Raw genomic sequence first — 23925 nt, forward strand, 5'->3', positions numbered from 1 at the left:
TGGATATAAAGCTTTATGTGCCATCCGGGGCATGGAGACAGCTCATGCACTGGACTGAGATCTAGCTCAAACCTAACTTCATAAGTTACACACAGGAAGTAGCCCTTTTTGCAGGAAAGGGTGCTGTCAACCTGAAGTGCAGGTGCAGAGCTATTAAGAAAAAAGTGATGAAGAGCCGTTCAATTGAAAGCAGTGCATGTGTTGCACTACCCTCTTAGATCAAAGCTCAGTAAAACCCAGTGGCATGAGTCAACTGACATCAAGGACATAGCAAAAATAAGAGAGGTATTGGCCAGAGAACTGTAAATCCTGAATTCCCAAAATTAGAAAATGTGTGAACCATCTTTTTATTTTGCAGAAGTGTTACTGCAAGAAATTTTGAAAGCAGAGCAACCCCCTTGCCAATCTGTAGCCTTCAGAAAGGAGAGCAGTTGGGTGAAATCTGCACAGGCGATTACCACGTACTGCAAGAGACGAGCATCAATTGCTTCATTTGGTGCGTTTCTCAACTGTTAGTATTTGCCTTCTCTGCTTGCGTTTCGATAGGCTGTCTGAGCATTTTGGCAGTGATTTATCTTTTCAGGCAGCTGCTTCTTTTGTTTTGAGATTTTTAGGGATGTTTTTCTCCCTGGCTATGGTATTGTGGGTTGGATGCAGACCTGCCAGCCTTGTACTATTCCTACTAACAGAAAAATAGCTGATGGCTTGAGGGAGAAATGGAGGTAATTTCAACAGACCTCAAGCACGTTATTATTTCTGCATTTTATATCTGTTGCAGTTTCCTTTAGTCTACTTGTTATTCCAGCTGCTGCTGATTGCGCTGCCTCTTTATTTTTGTGGATCCCTATCAACTTTCAAGAATAACAGCAACATAGCTTTTTATAATTTTTCACTCCTTAATTATTAATTAATTATTTGCAATGGAGGTCTTTACAATACTACAATCTTTACAGATCTACCTAATCTGTAAATAGGGTAGTACGAGTTGTTGTTTGAGCAGCCTCCTGGGATATATGTTTCCTGATACACATTGTTGAAAATGGGTACATACAGCTATTTATGCATCTCATTCCTCTGGAATAGGTGTGATGGGATGGCTGAAGAGGTCATGACAGCTGAATGCTGCCAGAATCAGATGGTTTGTAATTCTCATTAGTTCCTAATGTGGGTTGTTCTTTCCTACCAGTTACTGCTGGTGTGAACCCTGCTAAAGCACAACAAACTGAGAAGTAATGAGGAAAGACTTGGCCTGAGGATCACTTTTTCTCTACGTGTTGGAAAATTCTGTCCTTGTCTGATAGAAAAAATTTGATTATAATTAGTGCCAAGAATTAAGTAGAGAGAGGGATGTAGTTCGAAAAAATTGAACACATATTTGCCCCTTAGATTTAAGACATTTGCAGCTAAAGTATCCATTGTGACCTTGCATCAACTAGAAATAGGAGAGCAGATCTAAGTGGCAATTAGATGTAGAAGGTGGTCATTTTTTTTTTTTTTGGTAAAGGAGAAAGAAAACCAAGCTAAATATATGTTAGCCAGGAAGTTCTACTAAGAGAATCCCTTCATATTTAAAAAAATAAAAATCACTCTACAGGTGGCTGTTGGCTCAGTATTGCATATCCAGTGTTGGTAGGGTGAGATCACTTCCTACCTCCTTTTCTACTATTAGCAAAGCAAAGTCTTTCATTTGAATGTTTACAGAACACAACTAAACTGCAGTTCTCTAAAACTTTCCTGCCACAATTCAAATGCTCTCAGTTTTCCAACAGAACCTAGCTTTTCCCTCCCCAAAGCTTAAAGATTCAAAAACCATCTGAGTATATGGATGGGATCTGCTCTTTTTCTGGAAGAAGAAATTGTTATTAGAGTCTTTTCACATGGAATTGTAAAAAGCTTGAGATTGTCCAATTCAGACTGAATTCTGCAGGAAATGTTTGTTTTGTCACCCAGAGATGACAGTAATGTTCAGGCAATGGTGCAGTGAGTTCTTATGACAGAAATCTAATCACAAGCCTGAAGTGACTGTTTCATTTGCAAACACTGCAAACCAAACTGCAGCATTCAGTCTGCATAAAAAGGCCCCTGGAATTTGTATAATTTCTAAAGCTAGTATTTTGAGGAAGTGAAAAAAACAAACAAACAAACCCAGAGTGTACAGACTGGATAAAGTCTATGGGAATACTGTTATCTATACAATCTGTAATCTATATGCTGAGATGTGCAATACCCCCATGTGCCCCTGATCCAGTCCTGAAATTCCACATAACCAGGGTTCAGGGCAATTGTAGTTAGATTAGATGTGTCCTCAGTACTAATAAATCCCACTCTCTTAAACTCATATTTACTCTTTTATCACGTAATATCAGGCCATTTTAAAAAAGATCCCAGAAGTATATTGTCCACCAGAAAGCAGCTATGTAACAGGGTTGCAAGGGCAGGTGTTTATCTATAGTTGGGTCAGGAATAGTGTGTCCAGCCAATGAAAGGAACACAGAATCTGATGGTTTGCCACACGATAATACAGATTTCCTCCATGTTCTGTAAGTGTAATATGATTTAGGGCTCAAGAGTATGCTTGAAGCCCAGGTCTTTCACAGAGTATAGATGCATCAAGTATCATATATTCTTTATTAAGCAGTACTAGGTGATGGATGGAAGGACCTATTTTGTGCTATCAAATCTTTAATGGCTTCTAAGTCTATTATCATCAACTGTAGCTGTCAAATCAGTCATTCAAACTCTCATGGTGTCACAAGCATAATAAATATTAACTAGTTTTTCAGAGCAATTTTAATATGTTGTGCTCTTCAGCAAAAGAACCTTTCTTGATATAGTCAATAATGTTTGAGCATTATGGGTAGAAACATTGTGGTACTTGATAAGGATTAATGTATTTGCTTATTATGTTGGAAAATATCTCCTCCTGAGGCACTTTAACACTCTTGTCCTCAAAAATCACTTTCCAAGCCTCATCTGTAAAAATATAAGAGTTAGATCTCTGGATCTGAGCATGTCACCCTAGATTCTGCTTATACAAAGAAACAGGCATTCAAGAGGGTGATCGTTAGGACAGCCTTGTAGGACAGCTTTGCACTGCCTCTGTCACCACTCCAGAGTGAGAACTCCATACCAGGTGTTGCTGACTATCTGATGACCACATTGCTGTCATCATTCCATGAAAACTGCCCTTATTCAGGCTTGGCCAGATCTTCTCTAGCCCTTTTGTAGTGCCCCATAAAATAATGTTTTGTGGAGTGGGATTCAGTTCAAGCTGTCCAAAATAATTATTAGCCTTGTTTCATCATATGTAACCTGGTAAATGCGCTCTGTGCAAAGCAGTACAGTATAGGATGGCTGGGCCACATCAGGGTGCAAGGCCTACTCGGGTGTTGGTATGGGACTTACCGTGCCATACTGCCTGTCTAGTCAGGATAAGCCCGCTGAAAGCACCCAGTGCTCACTTCTAAGGGAGCTGATGGCTGGCCACCTAAAGAAGGCATCTGGCCTGGACAGTCTGGATTTCAGGATCTGGTAGTGAAACAGGAGCTGACAGTGTAGATACCAGTCCTGGATGAGTTGCATCACCCCCAGAGTTACCTATTTCTCCACTGATTAGCATAGGAGAAGTACACAGACTTTGACTTTTGGTTTCCTAAATTAAAGAAGATGAATTTTTCCATACACACCAGAGACACTGTTTGGCTTGTGCCTCTTAGGCTCGTCGTGTAAATAGGAGGGGGTCAAGCAGAGAGGCCTATAGTGTGGACTGGCTCATGTCCATGCTGCTGAGGACAAGCCATTTCACAGCAGATCTCTCATGGAGAGCACTAGCTAAAGCAGTTCAAATCAGAGACAGGAATTAAGCAGGGGGTATGGTCAGTGTTTGATCTCACTCTTTCATATAACCCTCATATATGCAGCAGTGTAGGCCTTCCTATAACAAGTTAATCCAGGTAGCATGTTGGAGCATGCAAGACTGTGATACTTACAAGATACAGTGTTGGAAATTGCTTTCTCTGTAAACCCTTGGGGAGAAGGAGCTGGTACATTCCTCGCAGAAAAGCCAGCTGGCTAGAGCATTCTCATGTATGGGGGAAGATACTTCTACATCTGAAAGGGATCCAAATTCATGTATGCCAGGAGTGTACCCTAACCATCCATCTGTAGACTGGTCACAGGAGAAACTTGTACGGAGGACTTTTCAACCTGCCTTCGTAGGCCAGATCTTTCCTGAGGCAAAATAGGCAAATTAGTTTGGTCTCTCACATACTGTAAAGCTATTTTATAAAAATGTTCTCTCCAGCTGTTGTTGTCCACTGTTAGTAGATGTGCAGTGTTGGTATTGTAATCTTGGTGGCAGCTAGCAGCTGTTTGGAAACTCCAGCTCTGATCTTGTCTTGTATAACATAGCTGTAGGCTCAGTTTAGTGGCAAAGTCATAGCCTGGTTTTCTGTCACCAAGGCATAGCCAAAACAAAAAAATAGTTTGTCCAGCAAGGTGTTAGCACAGTTATGCCCATGACAAAGCTCTATGATGTCTCCATGTCCAAAATCTCAGTTGCATTATTTCTGACTCCCCTTGATACATTGGTCAAAGCATCATTTCAGACTGCTCCTACCTCCCATTCTGGATGTTCATGTTTCACCTTGATTCAACCTCTGTTCAGTGAATACACTTTTTTTGCAGGACCATGCATATTGTTCCACCCTTCCAACTGTCTTAACACAATCTTGAATGGACAACTTGTCTATCAATCACAGCTGTCTCTGAGGACTACTTTGAGTGGTGTTTCAGTGAAGCTGTTAGATGAGTGTGCATACTGATCAGTCCTCCAGCAAGGCCTGCCCATTTTCTCTGCCTGAAGAGTGATCTATATTTCATTTAGAAGAAAGAAAAGGCAGGAATAGGTATTTGCAAGAAAGACTCCTAGGTTATTAAACCCTGGTAGAATAAACCACTTTCTCAGGGTGCTGACTGTGATCCACCAGTTTCTAACTTCTTCCCTCCCCATATCTTAAGCAATTCAGTGTAATTGTTTTGGGGAGTCCCAGTCCAAGTCACTAATTCCTGTCTGTAGTTATAAAAGGAATAAATTTACCTGAAGCAGGGGTTTAGACTTTGCAGTAGAAGCCAGGTACTTAAAAGCTACATATTACAGTGCCCCAGCTGGAACACTAGAATCCTTTCCTTTTGCTCAAGGCATGAGCTGTATTTTTTCTTAGCAATTTCGTTCATATTATGACCAATTTTGAATCCACTGGTGTCAAAAAATAGAAACTTTCTGTGTAAATTACATATGATATAACCAGTTATGAAATACCACTGCTGTCTGTTACCTTTTTACACATGACACACTGGGGTCCTGGCTCTCCAACAACCAGATAATTTGCTTAGTTTGCTCCAGCTTGTCTGATGACTGGAGAAGCAAATACACCACTGTGCATCAGTCTTATCTTGCTATGAAGATAGAAGAGAGGTGGGATGCACATGCAGTCCAAGGAACTGGAAAGCACTTCTGGTGGTAGTAGCATGAGTGAATTGGTATGCAATGTTTCCCTCATATGTTTCAAGTGAACATAAAAATACAATAAATACAGCATGTGAATGCTTTATGGTCTTGAATATTTTAGTCTCTGGAACATCCTGAGGAGCAGAGAATTGTTGTTAAATATAATTGGAACAAGAGCTTTCCTAAGCATTAGTGATTTGCAAGTTCAGAAATACAAAAATATAGTATATTTTAACTTCAGAAATGTAAAAAAGCCCAAGTTAAATAAAAATGGAAATGCCACCAAAGCGTAATTTGGGAAATAGTAAACCCGCTCCAGAGTACCTACTCTTTTATAAGCACAACTTTCGAACAATAAAACAGACAAGTAGTTAAGGACCAGAACTTGTCTGTACTGGTGGATATGTTCACAGCATACAACAAATTCTTCTTAGGTGCATCTAACCATAGCAAATCCATTGTAAAAATGTCATGTTATACTCGGTATAGGTTTGGATTCCATAAGCAAGATCCAGATTTATCCCAGTGTTACTTTCTCCTGTGAGGCAAGTGAATTTTATGGTGCCATACAAAAGCAATTTACCTGAAGGCAGCAGTACATGTATGGTTGCCCTGGCCTGCTTCACTCATTCCTTTTGTCAGCTTCAGGCATACTAATGACTTAAATAAAGGCAGTAGAATATTTGAAGGCAGTTAAAATATTGAGAATAATTTAACCTGTGTAGATTGCGAGTCAAGAATAATTGTCAAGGTAGCTTCCTGTCACTAAAAGTGCTTTATTCTACCATCTTACCAAAGCTGACTGATTGAGGCTGTGGGATCTCTGTTCGGTGTGTGTATACGGGAGGTCTAAGCACCAAGTGGAGAAGGGTGTTTCCCTGGGGAACTTCAATCCTCTGTGTGTGTATATAAGTACACATAACACACATGAACTGCAAGCCAGACCAGCAACAATAAACATTAGAAGCCTGGGGGCCAGCAAAATGTATTTGTGCATGTGTGCCTAAAAGGATATGTTTAGCTTCATTACTGGTTAGATCTGAGGACATGAGTAGATCGCATCTATCAATGTACTGGATTTGGCAATTCTGAACAAAATGCTGGCATTCTCTTCAGATGAATGTGACCTTAACCATCTCCACTCACAAAGTAATCAAACTTTCCATACAAACTGGATCCTGGGAACTCCACTATGTTCTGCTTCCATTCCAACAGACTTACTAAAACCATAGACTTTGACCACGTTAAAACTGAACAGATCTCTGGGCTACCAAGGCATGATTATTCAGGTATTGGTGCAGGTGTGGTTCTCTCCCTACAAAACCTCATTCAGTACCAAAACAAACACTACTGTAAATATTCTTCAGATTTAGAGAGATTCCAGGTTGGTTTAATTTTTTATACAACACTATAGTTGCATTTTCAGTTAAATACACATTTTAAAACACACTGTTAAGACCCAAAATCAGGCAGGGTGGCAGATGACAATACTCTGCATCACAGCAAGACATGATATACTACCCTTTCTAGATTTACCTGCCCTTTCATTTGTCATTCAGCACTTCTGTTGCCATAAAAGTCAAGGGAACTTTTGCCATCTAATTCATCTGTGACATTTGGAAAGTGTTCAACAATGTACTGTCTAGAAACCTTTTTCTTGCTAGGAAGAAGTTCCTTGTTTGAGAACTTTTTTTGATGCTCTTCTCTCAGCATGGACAGAATAGGGTTTCAGAATTTGTGAGGGAGGAAATTATGTCTTTCTTTAAGTAGCTCCTCTTAAGAGGTGTTTTAACCCTTGCAAGAGGACAATCACATCTAATCCAAAATGTTTCAGCATCATCCTACAATTAGCAGTTGAAATGCTATTTCCTGTTTTCTTAAGCTTCAGCTCAAGTCAGTTTATTCAGTGCAATCCTCGCTTTCTCAATCTCTCCCAATGTGTCTGTCCTCAAGATGAACATAACAAGTAAAAGTGCTCACTGAGTTCTATCTTGGGATCTGCTGTAATTAGTGAGTAGGAGGTGACCCTGTAACTTACAAACTTCTCTTCAGGACTGTTCAAATGAGCTTTCAACCATATTCCACTGTCAATAATGAGGCTTACTTTCCTTTTACTTGTACTAATATAAATGGAAACTCATTCCATCATTGTAAAAGTGCAGCAAATCCTATTACATGTTTTTTTTTTTCTTTTTCAGCTGTCCAGATTCAGAAGATCTTGGCTGTCCTGGATCAGAGTTAGGTGAAATGAGAAGAATGATAATTCTTGAATTTTGGTAACAAGGTCTTGATTTCTCTTGAACTTTAATCTTTAACTTAAGTAAGTTCTGCCTTCAGTTTTTTGTTTGTTAGTGCATGATGAGGTAGATGTATGCATGTTTTGACTCATTCCATATTCAATGCAGTGTAGACTATTGTGTAGCAGGCAATTAGTCCTTAGAGGAATACACTGTTCTTAAAAGAGTCCCTGTTGTTTACAAATTATATTCTTTGTAATCATCTATATTCATCTACATCTGGAAAGAGTAAAGGCAGAATGTTCTATTAAAATCTTGCCAAGATGTCCATCAGGACATTTTTACAATTCTGATTAAAAAATACCATTGTCTGTAAGACAGAGATGGCTTTGGAATACATTTTGTACATTCTATGGTATTTTGATGGATTTGTAGATCTGAAATGTCCTAATTATGTATTTGCTACAAGTTTACCAATTGCATTTAGATTGATTAATATAAATCAGCAGTAAAAAAATAATAGAGCCTTGTGTCTATAATGTAACAGCACTAATAACACTTATTTTCTGTTATCTTTATTCAGCTAGTTTGCATTGATTAGAATTGCCTATAGTAATGTGGGGTTTTTCATGTTCATTTAAGTGCTGAAACACTTTCTGATAAGTAAGGAAACCTAAGCTGGTGCAGCTTACTTACTGTACGAAGTCTGTAGGAACACATGGGATGAACACATGAATGTGGACTTCCTTCAATCAAACATGGGGTGGCTTAAGGTGTTAACAGTTAGTTGAAGTCTTAGAGAAGGAGGACCTATATTAATATAGAGGAAAATGTTCATGCTCATCTCTACTAAATATGGTTCCTCATATTTAATAATAACCACAAAGCTTGACATTCATATGGCTGCCTAAGCTACATAGGCAGCCAATGAGGAGAATGGGAACTTTTGTGGCATCATTCACTTGACCTTTTTGCAGACATACACATTGCGCTGGAAATGGCTTTTGCCCTATCTGTGAAAAGGCTTATCTCCCTGAACACAAAGGAACACACATTTACAGTGTGAGGCAGAAGAACCCCAACAATCTAATCAGAGAATATGAAGACCCCTGACCTGGCTCATGCCAAGGCTGTCACAGGGGACCCATTGGCCCAATGGTCCAGAGATGAGATCAATCAGTGAGTCCACAGGAAATGTACTCTCCATCACCTTACAGATGGTAGAGTCTTACTGCCTATGGGTGTCTGGGACTCATTATGGGGCGGAAGGGAAAAACATCTTGGAAATGCACAAAACTTGGTATGGAATGTTTAGAGGAAGGAAAAATGGCAAGGAAAAGGAGGTTTCAAACTGATTGATCTGAAGATACCAGAGAGGAAAAACAGAGAAAGAATAAGGGAATCAAAGTGTAGGTTATGTAAACAGTTGCTAACCAATACGCTTGCCCAGCCACAGGTACCATCTTGTCTGATCACCACTGTCTGTCTTGTTTTCACATTTAATTCCATTTCTAACTATTTCTCTGGGCAAGGGAGCTCTGTGTGCATCTGTGTGTATGGATGTCTGAGTGCCAGCAACAGGAGTGGCACATCAAGTCACGCATGGGGGTCTGCATGCTTGTGGTGTCAGCAATGGGAAGAATGGGGTGCATGCATGTTGTGTGGGAGTGTCTGTGAGTGTGGGCAGTAGAATGTCAAGATAAACTTGCTTGAGAAGAGGTTTGAAAGCCAATCGTAATTGGCTTGTAAAAAGCAAATTGTAAAAAGCAAATTGGCCATAAAAGGCAATCGTAATTATACTTGAGTCAATAGGAGGAAGCAGAGGAGGTCGTGGTTTCTGGAGACAGGTGAGTGTTGGATTAAGGAAACAAGATCAGGCCATTGGTGCTGTTTGTGTTGTGAGGGTTCTATAGTTCCTGTTTCTGCTAGTTTATGTGGCTTCCCATGAATGTAAGCATATGCATTGAACACGTGTGCACACATGCCTATTGAGAATGTGTACTCATCCTCACTTACTGGCAGGACTGGGAACATGGAGCTGCAGCAATCCTGTCTCTGTCAGGCTGCTGGTTTGGCAGCTCCCAACACCCTGGAAGTGCTGGTTGTGTCCGCTGAGAAGAGGGTCTAAGTAGTTCATATTAGGTCATAAATGTAGTAAATGTCTTCACTGGTCAGAGAAGTTCCTTTCTGGGAACCTGTGTGAATGAACAGCAAGAGCACAGTACTGCGTATGTATCTGAGGCAGTGCCCTTTGCTACCTCTCACATAGCCTAAAGGATCAACTGCCTGAACAGTCTAAAAGAATCTCCCAGTGTGCCAGCACACCTCTTCCAGAATCAGCAGCCCACCTGCATCAGCAGAGAGTGGCCTGGGAGAGATTGCTGCATCATAACCTGTGGGCTGGACACAGAGGTTGTGTAATGTGCTGTTATCAATTCCAATGAATTATACTTTTGAATTTAAAGAAAAGTGAAGGCTTACAAAGGCTTCCAGGCTGAAATGCCATTTCTATGTACACAAACAATTCTCACCAAGTGAGATGTATGCGTACTTCTGTATGCAAAGTGCCTTGAAAAATTAACAAGGGCAGAGTATGTGCGCTCCCTGGGATCCCTTCCAGCGTGTGTGCTCTATTATTTCCATAAGCCAAAACACATTACCTTTCTGATCTATGCCTTACTGATTTTGCTCTAGGATGTTAACTCTCAAGTCCCCTGAATATCAGAAAACTCTGGTTATTATATCACACGAATGGAACACATTTATTTCTAAAAGCTCAGGGCTGGAAGCAGAGCTACATCACAGTGAATTTGTAATGGTCCTCTGAAGTTTAAGGGCTGAGTCAGGTTTAAATTCATGTAAGTGGAATTAGAAACTATCACATAGGTTCTTGTTTACAGAATGTGTTATTTTCACATAAGTTTTCTATTTATTCCCTTTTTTCCAGGCATATGATGAACCAATAATCAGAGTATAGAACGATCATGTAAAGGTTACTGATTGACAGCTGATCACCAAGAGACATTCCCATTACAGTCAGCAAGAAAAAAATATTCTACTGTGTAAGTTATAAACAATACCCTTACTTGCAAGGGGAAGTGTTTTGAAATGGAAATTCTTGGAGAACTGCTCTATACTGGAAGTAAACATTTTATAGTGTATCTTTTCCTTCCTGAACACTAAGTATCTGTCATATAATGGAAAACCTTGTGGCAAAATCAACTTGTATCCTGACCTTTTGCTTTTACTTTTTTTCTCTCCAGCTTGACCTACTCACAGCCTCAGGATCACTGTATGAGTATACATAATACTTAAAATCCATTGACATTACAGGCCTGTTCTCTAAATATTTTTTCTTCTGTTTTGCATTAATAACTTGGGGATATATAGGCCAATCTAGACCTTTCCCTTGCAAACCAAAGAACCAATTAAAAACATAAATATGTTAAAAAAAATAAAAAAAGACGGTGGCATTCAAAATGTTATCTAGATACATAATAACCAAGTAAAAGAAATAGAGTTTGGCTGACAAGAATCTTGGCAACTGAGCAGAAAAAGGCAGATGACTAGAACAGGCATTTTATTATAGCACTCTATTGTATGAATTTGAAACAGTGGATATGCAGCAAGTATGTATATTTAAAAAATATCCCTGCCTTGGGTCTTTGTATTGTTCTGTGTCATCATAATCTGCTTTAGCCAAGGCACAGCCATCTTTTTGTCTCACTTAGAAAAAATGGCTCATCCAAATTAGGCATGGTATATTCTTCAAGGCATCAGCAAATGTTGCATATGTGAATAATAACCTATGATCAAATGCTTCATACATTCCTGGGATTATCAGATAGCATACCATATTTGCTTATGTAGAAACTGTACTATTCCCTCTAGATGAATTTCTTCCCTCCACCCTGTTCTGTTTTACTTTCAAACACAAAGGTTGCCCCAAAAGGATATTCTTAAATTGTAGCTAATTTAGGTTTTGTTGCTGGTAGAGGACATGGCAATTTTTTGCATACATCAATATATGCTGCAAATACTATATGTGTTCCTTTTACAGCATCTTCAAGGCAGCAGGAAATGAAGCCCATTTTCTGGTTTTCTGACACTGTGATGCTGTGACTGATAATGCAGGTAAACAAAGAAACAGAAAGCAGCCCTATATATGCAGATATGTAGAATATGCAGATAACTAATGATGTGGCAAATCATATATTGTCCAGATATTTTGACACCTCAGAAGCCTACTACCTAACTTTTTATGGACATAAACAGGCAATTTCTGAAAGCTAATTGGTATACAAATACATGTTGTCCTTATGATTTCATTAAGCTTGTCACAAGTAAATTGAGATAGAAAATATCTGTTTAGGCAAATACATGTCAATTTAAACCTTATTTGCTGATGCCTTTGGGAATTATGAAAGTGAAGGGCAACAAAAACATAATGAAATGCAGGAAGCAATTGGTGGCACCAAAATAAACCTTCTGGAACCTTCAAATTAGTTTCAGATGCATGTCCAGCTCTGCAAGTATTTTGTAACTCATCCTCAAGAGAGAATGTCAAGCTTTGGAGTCAAAGATAAATGAGATGACAGAACATAACCTCTGCATCTGAAATATTCTGCCCCCTCATTAAAAGGAAACTCCTGAAGGTGGAGCAGAGTATAGGAAGAGAGATAAATGGGAGGTGAAGGAAGATGTCATATGAAGAAAGAGAAGAATCAAATTTATTTGAGTTCAGAATGCATCACACTCCATATTTCTGATTAGTCACTGTTCAAGCATTTTACTACTGATGGAAATGTTTTTCTTTTAATAACAAAATTAAAAGCAAAAGAAAGCAAAAGAGTATACATGATCAGCTGGGTAAATGACCTTATTTTCCTGCCTACTCTCTTTTCTTACTCTTCTTTCTAGTTCATTAAAGTTCAAGGACAACAGGAAAAAGAAGTTGGTCAGTAATTGTGGTTCACTTATTTTCTTTCTTGAGCAAGGTGGGATTGGAAGTTAAATTACAGAGATTTCTGTTCCCATCTGCTCTGCAATTGGAGCCTTATCCAGGAAGAAATAGAAGGGAGACAAGTGTCACGCTAAGAATAGTTCAACTGCATATCAACAGAATGCTTGCATCCTATTGTGGTTTCTTCTTATTTAATGCAATGACTTAAATGTCTATCTAAAATGAATATGAATGTTTCCTTTTCTAAATGTACAATACATCACATATCTTTTGAGACATCTGCACCTCTGGAAGTGCAGGGAGATGTGTGGATGTATTTGAACACAGTGGACAGTAATACACTATCAATCAGTAGTCAGGAAAACAAAAGGAAATTAGGAAGGTTGTTGAAGTCTGTATTTAGCTGTAAGGGTCTAATCTCTTAAGACTCCTTCTATAGCCAAGGGAGATGTTTATCCCAGTGACAATTCAGAATGGGACCCTAACTCAAGATGCTCTCAGCAGTCTCCTGTAGCAGCCCCAGGCAGTGACTAAGGAGCAAGCCAGAGATGAGATGCCTCCTGTGGCTAATTATCCTTGTGGGGCTCAGCTCATTCATGTGTAGGCAGGTTCCCATCCCTCTGCTGCATTAAAAGGGACTATCAAAGAGCAAAACTGCCGCATGTTACAATTTTCTCTGTCAGCAGAACTGTAATCTATTTATCATTTCTCAAATATAACTTAATCTGTTAACTTAAAACACAGCCTTTGAACATGATTACATGTTAATTTTACTATATAAACCATGAAGTTTGGATAATTAAATGTACTTTTAAACCTTCCTCTATACCCTGTTTTGAATGATTACTACGATTTAATTCTAATTCTTTTTCTAGGACTAATTCATATTTTGAATTATCAGTACCCTCAAATCTTATTTATACTTGCATGAAAACTAAGTTCAAATTAATACAGTTCTCTTGCCTTTACCGTATGAAACATGAAATTCTCAAATTTCATTTATTAATTTTCCAACTGTTCAGGTCTGTTTTTTCCCCCTGTATTATAATAAATCAGAAAGAAGACTGCATTCAACCATAATACAGACCGCTGTGATGGCAACGGTGAGTGACAGATTATGAGTTGCATTTTGGCTGCATGTCTTATCTTGACAAAGGTATGCCTATTGAACTGTGCTCCTGACAGCTGTCTTGGCCTGGAGAGGTGAGAAACCACCAACTCGGTAATGGGGCACTTCAGATTTGATTAGTTCTGCAGTGTTAGTGTTCAGTTATGCCCATTTCTGGCTAGCTGAGCTAAACAGATCACCACTTCCTTTGCCTCCACTGTCTCAGCTATTTGTTGGTGGCTCTGATTGTCAGCTACTGTTTTCTGAGAGCTGTTCATGAAATCATTCCCATCAAAATGAGGACACTTAGCAAAGATGGAGTATTTGAACTGCCCAACTCATTCAGGCCTCATGTGTGAAATATACCACCGGATGTGAGTGAGAAGCAGTCTCCAAGAGAAAGGTGGCAGTGGGAGCTGCTGATCATTTCTTCAGCCAGCAAAGAGGAAACATGATTCTTGTCTGATCCCATGGCCATGTACAAGCAAGTCCATGCAGGTACCTGCAAGAGCCCCAGAAGAATGTCACTCTTAAAGAAAAGGTGTTTCAGTTTCTAGGTTGACTGTGTTCCACCTATCTTCAAAGGATGATAGGCAAAGGGTTGGAACTTCACCGTGTGCCCTTTGGTCTAGATGTAAAAATTATATTTAGAACCAAATGGCTTGAAAAATGGGATCTAGCAGCTGTATCCACTCACAGCAGCCTGAACAGTAATAAAGCATAAGATGCATGTCTTCTTGTAAGCTGGCTAGAAAATCTAGCACATCTAATAATGCAGGAGGGCCAGGAGACCTCCTTGGATGAATAAGGAGCTGCTGAGGAAAATTCAAAGGAAAAAAGAGGCTTATAAAAGGTGGAAGCAGGGACAAGCGGCCTGGGAAGAATACAGGGATGTTGTCCAGGAAGCTAGGGACCAGGTTAGGAAAGCTAAGGCCCAGTTAGAATTAAACTTGGCTAGGGACGGGAAAGGTAACAGGAAGAGATTCTATAGGTACGTAGCGAAAAAAAGACAGACTAGGAACAATGAAGGCCCCCTCCAGAAGCTATCAGGAGAACTGGCTACCCAGGATTTGGAGAAGGCTGAGGTTCTTAATGACTTCTTTGCCTCAGTCTTCACTGGCAAAGGCTCTGACCGCACCACCCAAGTCTTGGAAAGCAGACACAGGGACTATGAGAATGAAGACCTTCAGGCCACTGTAGGAGAGGATCTGGTTCAAGAGCATCTTAACCTAAACGCGCACAAGTCCATGGGACCTGATGAAATCCATCCGCGGGTCCTGAAGGAGCTGGCAAATGAAGTTGCTAAGCCACTGTCCATTATATTTGACAAATCATGGCAGTCAGGTGATGTTCCCAATAACTGGAAAAAGGGAAATATAACCTCCATTTTCAAGAAGGGGAAAATGGATGACCCAGGGAATTACAGACCAGTCAGTCTCACCTCTGTGCCTGGCAAAATCTTGGAGCAGATTCTCCTGGAAGGCATGCTAAGGCACATGAAAAACAAAGAGGTGGTTGGTGGCAGCCAGCATGGCTTCACTAAGGGGAAATTCTGCCTGACCAATTTGGTGGCCTTCTATGATGGGTCTACGGAGCTGATGGACAGGGGCAGAGCAGTTGACGTCATCTACCTGGACTTATGCAAAGCATTCAACACTGTCCTACACAACATCCTTGTCTCTAATTTGGAGAGACATCAATTTGATGGGTGGACCACTCGGTGGATAAAGAACTGGCTGGATGGCCGCACGCAACGAGTTGTGGTCAATGACTCATTGTCCAGCTGGAGACCGGTAACGAGTGGTGTCCCTCAGGGATCTGTGCTGTGACCGGTCTTGTTCAACTTCTTTGTTGGTGACATGGACAGTGGGATTGAGTGCACCCTCAGCAAGTTTGCCGATGATACCAAGCTGTGTGGTTCGGTTAATACACCGTAGGAAAGGAATGCCATCCAGAGAGATCTTGACACGCTTGTGAGGTGGGCTGATGCCAACTTTATGAAGTTTAACCATGACAAGTGCAAGGTCAGAGCAATCCCAGGCACAGCTACAGGTTGGGCAGAGAAAAGATTGAGAGCAGCGCTGCAGAGAAGGACTTGGGGGTGTTGGTCAATGAGAAAATGAACATGAGCTGGCTTCAGCGTGCAGTAGCAGCCCAGAAAGCCAACTGTATTCTGAGCTGCATCAAGAGGAGCATCACCAGCAGGCCGAAGGAGGTGATCCTGCTCCTCTACTCTGCTCTCATGAGACCTCACTTGGAGTATTGTACGCAGTTCTGGTGTCCTCAACAGAAAAAGGACCTGGAACTGTTGGAACAAATCCAGAGGAGGGCCACGAGGATGATCAGGGGACTGGAGCACCTCCCGTATGAAGACTGGCTGAGAAAGTTGGGGCTGTTCAGCCTGGAGAAGAGAAGGCTGCGTGGAGACCTCATAGCAGTCTTCTAGTATTTGAAGGGGGCCTATAAGGATGTTGGGGAGGGACTCTTCCTTAGGGACTGTAGTGAGAGGACAAAGGGTAACGGGTTCAAACTTAAACAGGGGAAGTTTAGATTGGATATAAGGAAGAAATTCTTTGCTGTGAGGATGGTGAGGCCCTGGAATGGGTTGCCCAGGGAAGTTGTGAACGCTTCATCCCTCGTGGTGTTCAAAGCCAGGTTGGATGAGGCCTTGGGTGGCATGGTTTAGTGTGAGGTGTCCCTGCCCATGGCAGGGGGGATTGGAACCAGATGATCTTGATGTCTTTTCCAGTCCTAACTATTCTATGATTAAGCTGCAGGGGGTGAGTTTTCCTATAAAATATAAGACAATTAGCTCTCTTGCCTGTTGAAAGGAGGTTATCATTTCCAAGCTTATGTATCACAAAAGTCAGAATATCCACATTCTTTATCTCTTGTAACCACTTTGGAGGTCAAGGTTACATTCTCAATGTTAAATTTCAGACTTGATTATCTGCCAGCCACATAATGGGTCAGGGGAGTTTTATAGCTGATGCACAGTAAGAGGCAGAACAGTCAGACTATATGATCTAATTTTTTTTTCCCAAAAAAAGTTATGAAAATAAGTCTCCAGTTGTCACAGCTCTGAAAAACCTACCTATGACTCATTTAAACCAGCCATGACTATGTGAGCTGGTTGAAAGCAAGAAGAATAACTCTGAGATCTGAACTTCCCCTTTTCATCTCAGCAAGGTTTTATTCAGCTGCCTCTTAACCATTTAAATTTTGGTGTGAACAATCAATCCATTCCTCAGGCTAATAAACAAACATTTACAAGCAGAGGGAAGTAAATACTGGGGAGTGGTTCCCGCGGTGGCGGCGGGAGATTTAAAAGCGGCTGCAACTCGATCATAGCAGTCAGTCAGCTGATCGGAGCTAGCCCAGCTAGAGCCGGAGCCGGCACGCTTCAGAGACCACGAGGGTCAGAAGAGATTAGGAAAAGCAGAGGGGACAGCGCAGAGACATCGCGATTCCCGACATCTCCCGATCCCCGAAGCCCCAGCAGCCCTTGCGAGAGAGCGGCTGACGTGGCAGGGGGCGTTCCCGCGGTAACGGCGACCGCACCCCTGCCCCTTGCCTTGAAAGAGCCTTTGGGAGGGCAGCGACCGGTCGCTGCCCACCAGGCGCAGGGAGGAACAAGCAGGTTGTGTTGTGGACCCTGTTGCTGGTGTCCCAGACTGCTGACCAATATGGTCGCCTCCAGAAGGAGAGCTTGCAGTAAGGAGACTGTAGCAACTCAGACAGAGACCCTGCCCCAAACCGTGGCTGTTCAGGTCTCTGGCTGCAGGGAGTGCCAGAGCCTGCTGCTGCCGAGGAAGGGAGGCCAGCATTCCACCTGTGTGAGGTGTGAGCAGGTAGAAGATCTGCTTAGATTGGTGGCAGAACTTAAGGAGGAGGTCGAGACGCTGAGGACCATCAGGGACCGTGAAAGGGAGATCGACTGGTGGAGTAACTCCCTGGCATGCCAGCCGGAACGGTTCCAGGGAGATACCCCCCACAAGGGGATGGACCCCCTGTCCTCTCAGACAGAGGGGGATGACCCGAGACAGCCCCTGCTCTGTAGCTGTCGCGCAGAGGTAAGGGACCAAAAAGACGATGAGGGCTGGAAGCGAGTTCCAGTTTGGAACCGTGGGCAACCTTCCTCCCTTCCTGCCCTGCTTCCCCAGGTGCCCCTCAGTAATAGGTTTGAGGCCCTGGATCTTGATGGAGAGGTAAGTGAGGATGTGGTGCAAGGCCAGACTACAAGGTCACATAGGAAAAGGCGGTCGACTTCGCACCTCAAGACTGCCTCTGACAAGAAAGAAAGAAAAATCATTGTCGTAGGCGATTCCCTTCTGAGAGGAACAGAGGGCCCGATATGCAGAGTTGACCCTCATCATAGGGAAGTGTGTAGTTTGCCTGGAGCCCGGATCAGGGATATCACCAGGGCGCTTCCCAGCCTGGTGCACCCGACAGACTACTACCCGCTGCTGGTCTTCCAGACAGGTGGGGGGGAAGCTGCTTCCCGCAGTCTGAGGGGGATGAAGAAAGACTACAGGGCCTTGGGGCGGATGGTGAAAGAGTCTGGGGCTCAAGTGATCTTCTCCTCAGTTCTTCCATCTTCCGGTGATGATGTGGGACTGAATGGGAAAATTCAGTCCATAAACAATTGGCTACGAGACTGGTGCTTTAGGCAGGGCTTTGGGTTCTTTGATAACAGCTGGTTTTATAAGGCTCCAGTCCAGATGATGGCACGTGGGAAAGGTTTAACTCACAGAGGCAAAAGGATGCTGGGGCATGAATTAGCAGGGCTCATTTGGAGAGCTTTAAACTAGATTCGAAGGGGGATGGGGTTGTAACTGGGCTTGCCCCAGTGGGGCAGCACTCTAGGATTGATGAAGACTGGGAGGCCTCCTATAATCCTAGGGTGAAATTGGTGAGCTCAGCTCCCTCCTTGAAATGCCTGTACACCAATGCGTGCAGCATGGGAAATAAGCAGGAGGAGTTGGAGACCTGTGTTAAGTCAGGAGATTATGATCTGGTGGCAATTACAGAGACGTGGTGGGACAGCTCGCATGACTGGAATATAGTCATGGAGGGCTATGTCCTTTTCAGGAAAGACAGGCCAGCCAGGCGGGGTGGTGGGGTTGCTCTTTATGTGCGAGAGCAGCTGCAATGTACTGAGCTCTGTCCAGGGACAGGGGACGAGCGAGTTGAGAGTCTGTGGGTGAGAATTAAGGGGCAGGCTGGCGGGGGCGATACTGTTGTGGGTGTCTGTTACAGGCCACCAGATCAGGGTGAGGAAGTTGACGAGGCCTTCTACAGGCAGCTGAGAGTGGCCTCAGAGTCACAGGACGTGGTCATCATGGGGGATTTTAACTTCCCTGATGTTTGCTGGAAGGACTACTCAGCAACCCAGCCACAGTCCAGGAGGTTCCTCCAGTGTATGGATGATAACTTCCTCATCCAAATGGTGGATCAGCCAACCAGGAGAGGAGCACTGCTGGATCTCATCCTCACTAACAAGGAGGGGCTGGTCGAAGCAGTAAAGGTTGAGGGCTGCCTTGGTTGCAGCGACCACGAGATGGTGGAATTCAGGATCTTGTGTGGTAGGACCAATACAATAGCAAGTAGAATTGCAACCCTGGACTTTAGCAGGGCAAACTTTGGCCTTTTCAAGCAATTGCTAGGGGAAATCCCATGGGCAAGGCTGCTTGAAGGTAAAGGGGCCCAAGATAGTTGGTTGACATTCAAGAATTGCTTATTCCAAGCTCAAGAGCTGAGCATCCCGACACGTAGGAAGTCAAGGAAGAGGGCCAGGAGACCTGCGTGGCTAAATAAGGAACTGCTGGGTATGCTCAAGTGGAAGAGCAGAGTTTATAGGTCATGGAAGGAGGGGCTGGCCACTCGGGAGGAATATAAGGCTGCTGCTAGAGGATGTAGGAAGGCAGCTAGGATGGCTAAGGCCTCCTTAGAATTAAATCTGGCCAGAGGGGTCAAGGACAACAGAAAGAGCTTTTTCAAATACATAGCTGATAAAACTAACACCAGAGGCAAGGTTGGCCCACTGGTGAATGGGATGGGTGCCCTGGTGACAGAAGATACTGAGATGGCAGAGTTATTGAATGCCGCCTTTGTCTCAGTCTACTCTGCCGGAGGCAGTCCTGAAGAGCACTGTACTCCTGAGACCTCAGATGAAGTCAGGTCACTGGAGCAGTTTGCCTTAGTCCATGAGGAATGGGTTAGGGGCCAGTTGAGCAATCTGGACATCCATAAATCCATGGGTCCAGATGGGATGCACCCGCGGGTGCTGAGGGAACTGGCGGAAGTCATTGCTAGACCACTCTCCATCATCTTTACCAAGTCTTGGGAAACGGGAGAGGTGCCTGAGGACTGGAGGAAAGCAAATGTCACTCCAGTCTTCAAAAAAGGCAAGAAGGAGGACCCGGGTAACTATAGACCGGTCAGCCTCACCTCCATCCCTGGGAAAGTGATGGAACACCTTATCCTTGATGCCATCTTAAGGCATGTCAAGGATAAGAGGGTTATGAGGGGCAGTCAACATGGCTTTACCAAGGGGAAGTCATGCTTGACCAACCTCCTAGCCTTTTATGAGGAAATAACATTGTGGATGGATGATGGCAGAGCGGTGGATGTGGTCTACCTTGACTTCTGCAAAGCATTTGACACAGTCTCCCACAGCATCCTCATAGCTAAATTGAGGAAGTGTGGCCTGGATGATCAGGTAGTGAGATGGACTGCAAACTGGCTGAAGGACAGAAGCCAGAGAGTTGTAGTCTATGGGGCGGAGTCCAGTTGGAGGCCTGTATCTAGTGGAGTGCCTCAAGGGTCAGTACTGGGACCAGTATTATTTAATATATTCATCAATGATTTAGATGAGGGAATTGAGTGTACTGTCAGCAAGTTTGCTGATGACACTAAGCTGGGAGGAGTGGCTGACAAGCCAGAAGGCTGTGCTGCCATCCAGCGGGACCTGGACAGGCTGGAGAGTTGGGCAGGGAGAAACTTGATGAAATATAACAAGGGAAAGTGCAGAGTCCTGCATCTGGGCAGGAACAACCCCAGGTTCCAGTATAGGTTGGGGAACGACCTGTTAGAGAGCAGTGTAGGGGAGAGGGACCTGGGGGTCCTAGTGGATGGCAGGATGACCATGAGCCAACACTGTGCCCTTGTGGCCAAGAAGGCCAATGGCATCCTGGGGTGTATTAGAAGGGGGGTGGTCAGTAGGTCGAGAGAGGTCCTCCTTCCCCTCTACTCTGCCCTGGTGAGACCGCATCTGGAATATTGTGTCCAGTTCTGGGCCCCTCAGTTCAAGAAGGACAGGAACCTGCTGGAGAGAGTCCAGCGCAGGGCGACAAAGATGATTAAGGGAGTGGAGCATCTCCCTTATGAGGAAAGGCTGAGGGAGCTGGGTCTCTATAGTTTGGAGAAGAGGAGACTGCGGGGGGACCTTATTAGTGTATATAAATATATAAAGGGGGAGTGTCATGAGGATGGAGCCAGGCTCTTCTCAATGGCTAACAATGATAAGACAAGGGGTAATGGGTATAAACTGGAACACAAGAGGTTCCACTTAAACTTGAGAAGAAACTTCTTCTCAGTGAGGGTGACAGAACACTGGAACAGGCTGCCCAGGGAGGTTGTGGAGTCTCCTTCTCTGGAGACATTCAAAACCCGCCTGGACACATTCCTGTGTAACCTTATCTAGGTGTTCCTGCTCTGGCAGGGGGATTGGACTAGATGATCTTTTGAGGTCCCTTCCAATCTCTAACATACTGTGATACTGTGATACTGTGAGTGAAGATACTATTCCTTACAGCCAAGACCAAGAGTTCACAGGAACAAAACTTGTCAGAGGTGGGAGAAGTTAGACCTAAGCTCAGTAGATCCAAGGAGTATAATACACCCATAACTTAACAGCTACCCATTTGAATTCTATTTCCATGTTTCTAAGTTGAAACCCACTTGCAATAAGACAGCATTAAGTTCAAAATCTGAAGAAATATGCTGATCCGCAACATCGCTGTCTTAGTAATTTCACATCATTCATTCAATCACTAACGGTCGCATTTTCCTCGACTTGCTGCATGCTCTGATCTTACACAGCAGAAAAGATCAGGATTAATCCTTGACCCTGTCCTGGCCTTCCAGTATTAGATTGGACAAACCACTTATTTTCTCTGTGATTCAATTCCATTTATGAAAAATTTCCCTTACAAAAAATGAAGATAATATTATTTCCATAATTTGCAAGCCATGTTGAAGCTAAATGAAAGAACATAGTAATAGTAAGAATAGTAAGAACAAAGCATATAGTAATAAAGTATGGAAGAAAGTGCTTAGTTTGAGGATATTGTGACTAATATCACTTTTTGATTAAGAAAGAACTTAAAAAAAATACATAATGAAATTTTACCTCTAAGAATTTATTAATTTCTTGCTTCAAACAAGGCTGAATGGATTTCTGTAAGATAAAATATCACTAATCCCAATTAAAACTTTGCAATTGCTACTGATTCTAGGCAAGAACTGTAAAACCTTAGTTGTATAAAACACATTTCTCTCAAAAGCCATTATTTTGCAAGAAAAATCTCAAAGCTGTGTTCTGTTTCTAGCAGAAAAATACATTACTAAAATCTCATTTCGAGTGAACTGCATGCTTAGCATATTAGAAGAGCAGCAATGCTGTAAAGTGCTTTGTGACAAAGCAAACCTCCAGTACATTTCAGTTTTAACAAGTCTACCAGATTTGAATCTTGTGATTAAATCTGGGAGTTTTTTATAATAAACACACATTATACAAGCACATATGTTGAATACCTAAATGTATATTTTAGCCAAAAAGTGTAGTGGTCATGATTTTTTTGTTAGGTCATTCAGATGACTATTAGCCAGCCACCATTTATGAATTATATCTCAAAAGTCAGATTGTCCAGAATGATCAGGTTAGTGCATTAATGAGCACACAGAAATGGAATACCAGGCCATACCAGCTATTCTCCTCATATTTTGTCTCTAGTACTGATCAGGGATTTTATATTAAAATTAAGCAAACAACTAATACCATAGTGTCCTCCCCTAAAAGTTTCTAATATCTCCACTAGTTAACAATAGTGGGATTTCTTGTCCTCTCTCAAATATAGTATGCATTTTTATATCTATATATGTAGAAGAATGCTTTGTTTCAATTGTCATTACTCTTCTAATTTATATTCACTTCTAATCTTTGTTTTCAGTCTTACTAAATATCAAACAGGGTGATATTGTGAAAATAAGCTTCCTATGGAAATGTTAATTATACAACATATTATTCATTTATGTATTTTTATCTTTTGTATCAGAAATAGTGTGGCCAGCAGAACTAGGGAAGTGATTGTCCCGCTGTACTCAGCACTGAGGAGGCTGCACCTCAAATACTGTGTTCAGTTTTGGGCCCCTCACTACAGGAAAGATGTTGAGGTGCTGGAGCATGTCCAAAGAAGGTCAATGGAGCTGGTGAAGGGTCTGGAGCACAGAAGCTGGACAAGCAGCTGAGGGAACTGGGGTTGTTTAGCTTGAAGAAAAGGAGGTTCAGGGCAGACTCTCTTGCTGTCCAACTACCTGAAAGGAGGTTGTAGTGAGGTGGATGTCAGTCTCTTTTCCCAAGTAAAAAGTGGTAGCACAAGAGAAAATGGCCTTGAGTTGCACTAGAAAAGATTTAGACTGGATATTAGGAAAAATTCCTTCACCAAAAGGGTAGTCAAGCATTGGAATAGGCTGCCCAAGGAAGTGGTGGAGTTACCATTCCTGGAGGTATTTAAAAGACGTGTAGACGTGGTGTTTAGGGACATGGTTTAGTGGTGGACTTGTCAGTGCTAACAGGTTAACAGTTAACTCAATGACCTTACGGGTCTTTTTCAATCTAATGAACCTATGATTGTATGATCTTATGAAAATTCAGTTTCTTTTTGCACTAAATTTAGGTAAATCTTACCACTCCACTTATCTTCTTTATCAGGCTTAATTTCTATAAAGTTCTGCCTTATCACTTTTCCAGGTTAGACAGCCTGTGGTTTACTATGTGGTTTTAGATACTTCAACATCCTTATTGAACTTCAGCATTTTGATACTT

Source organism: Psittacula echo, assembly GCF_963264785.1.
Source record: "Psittacula echo genome assembly, chromosome: 3".
NCBI lineage: Eukaryota > Metazoa > Chordata > Aves > Psittaciformes > Psittacidae > Psittacula > Psittacula echo.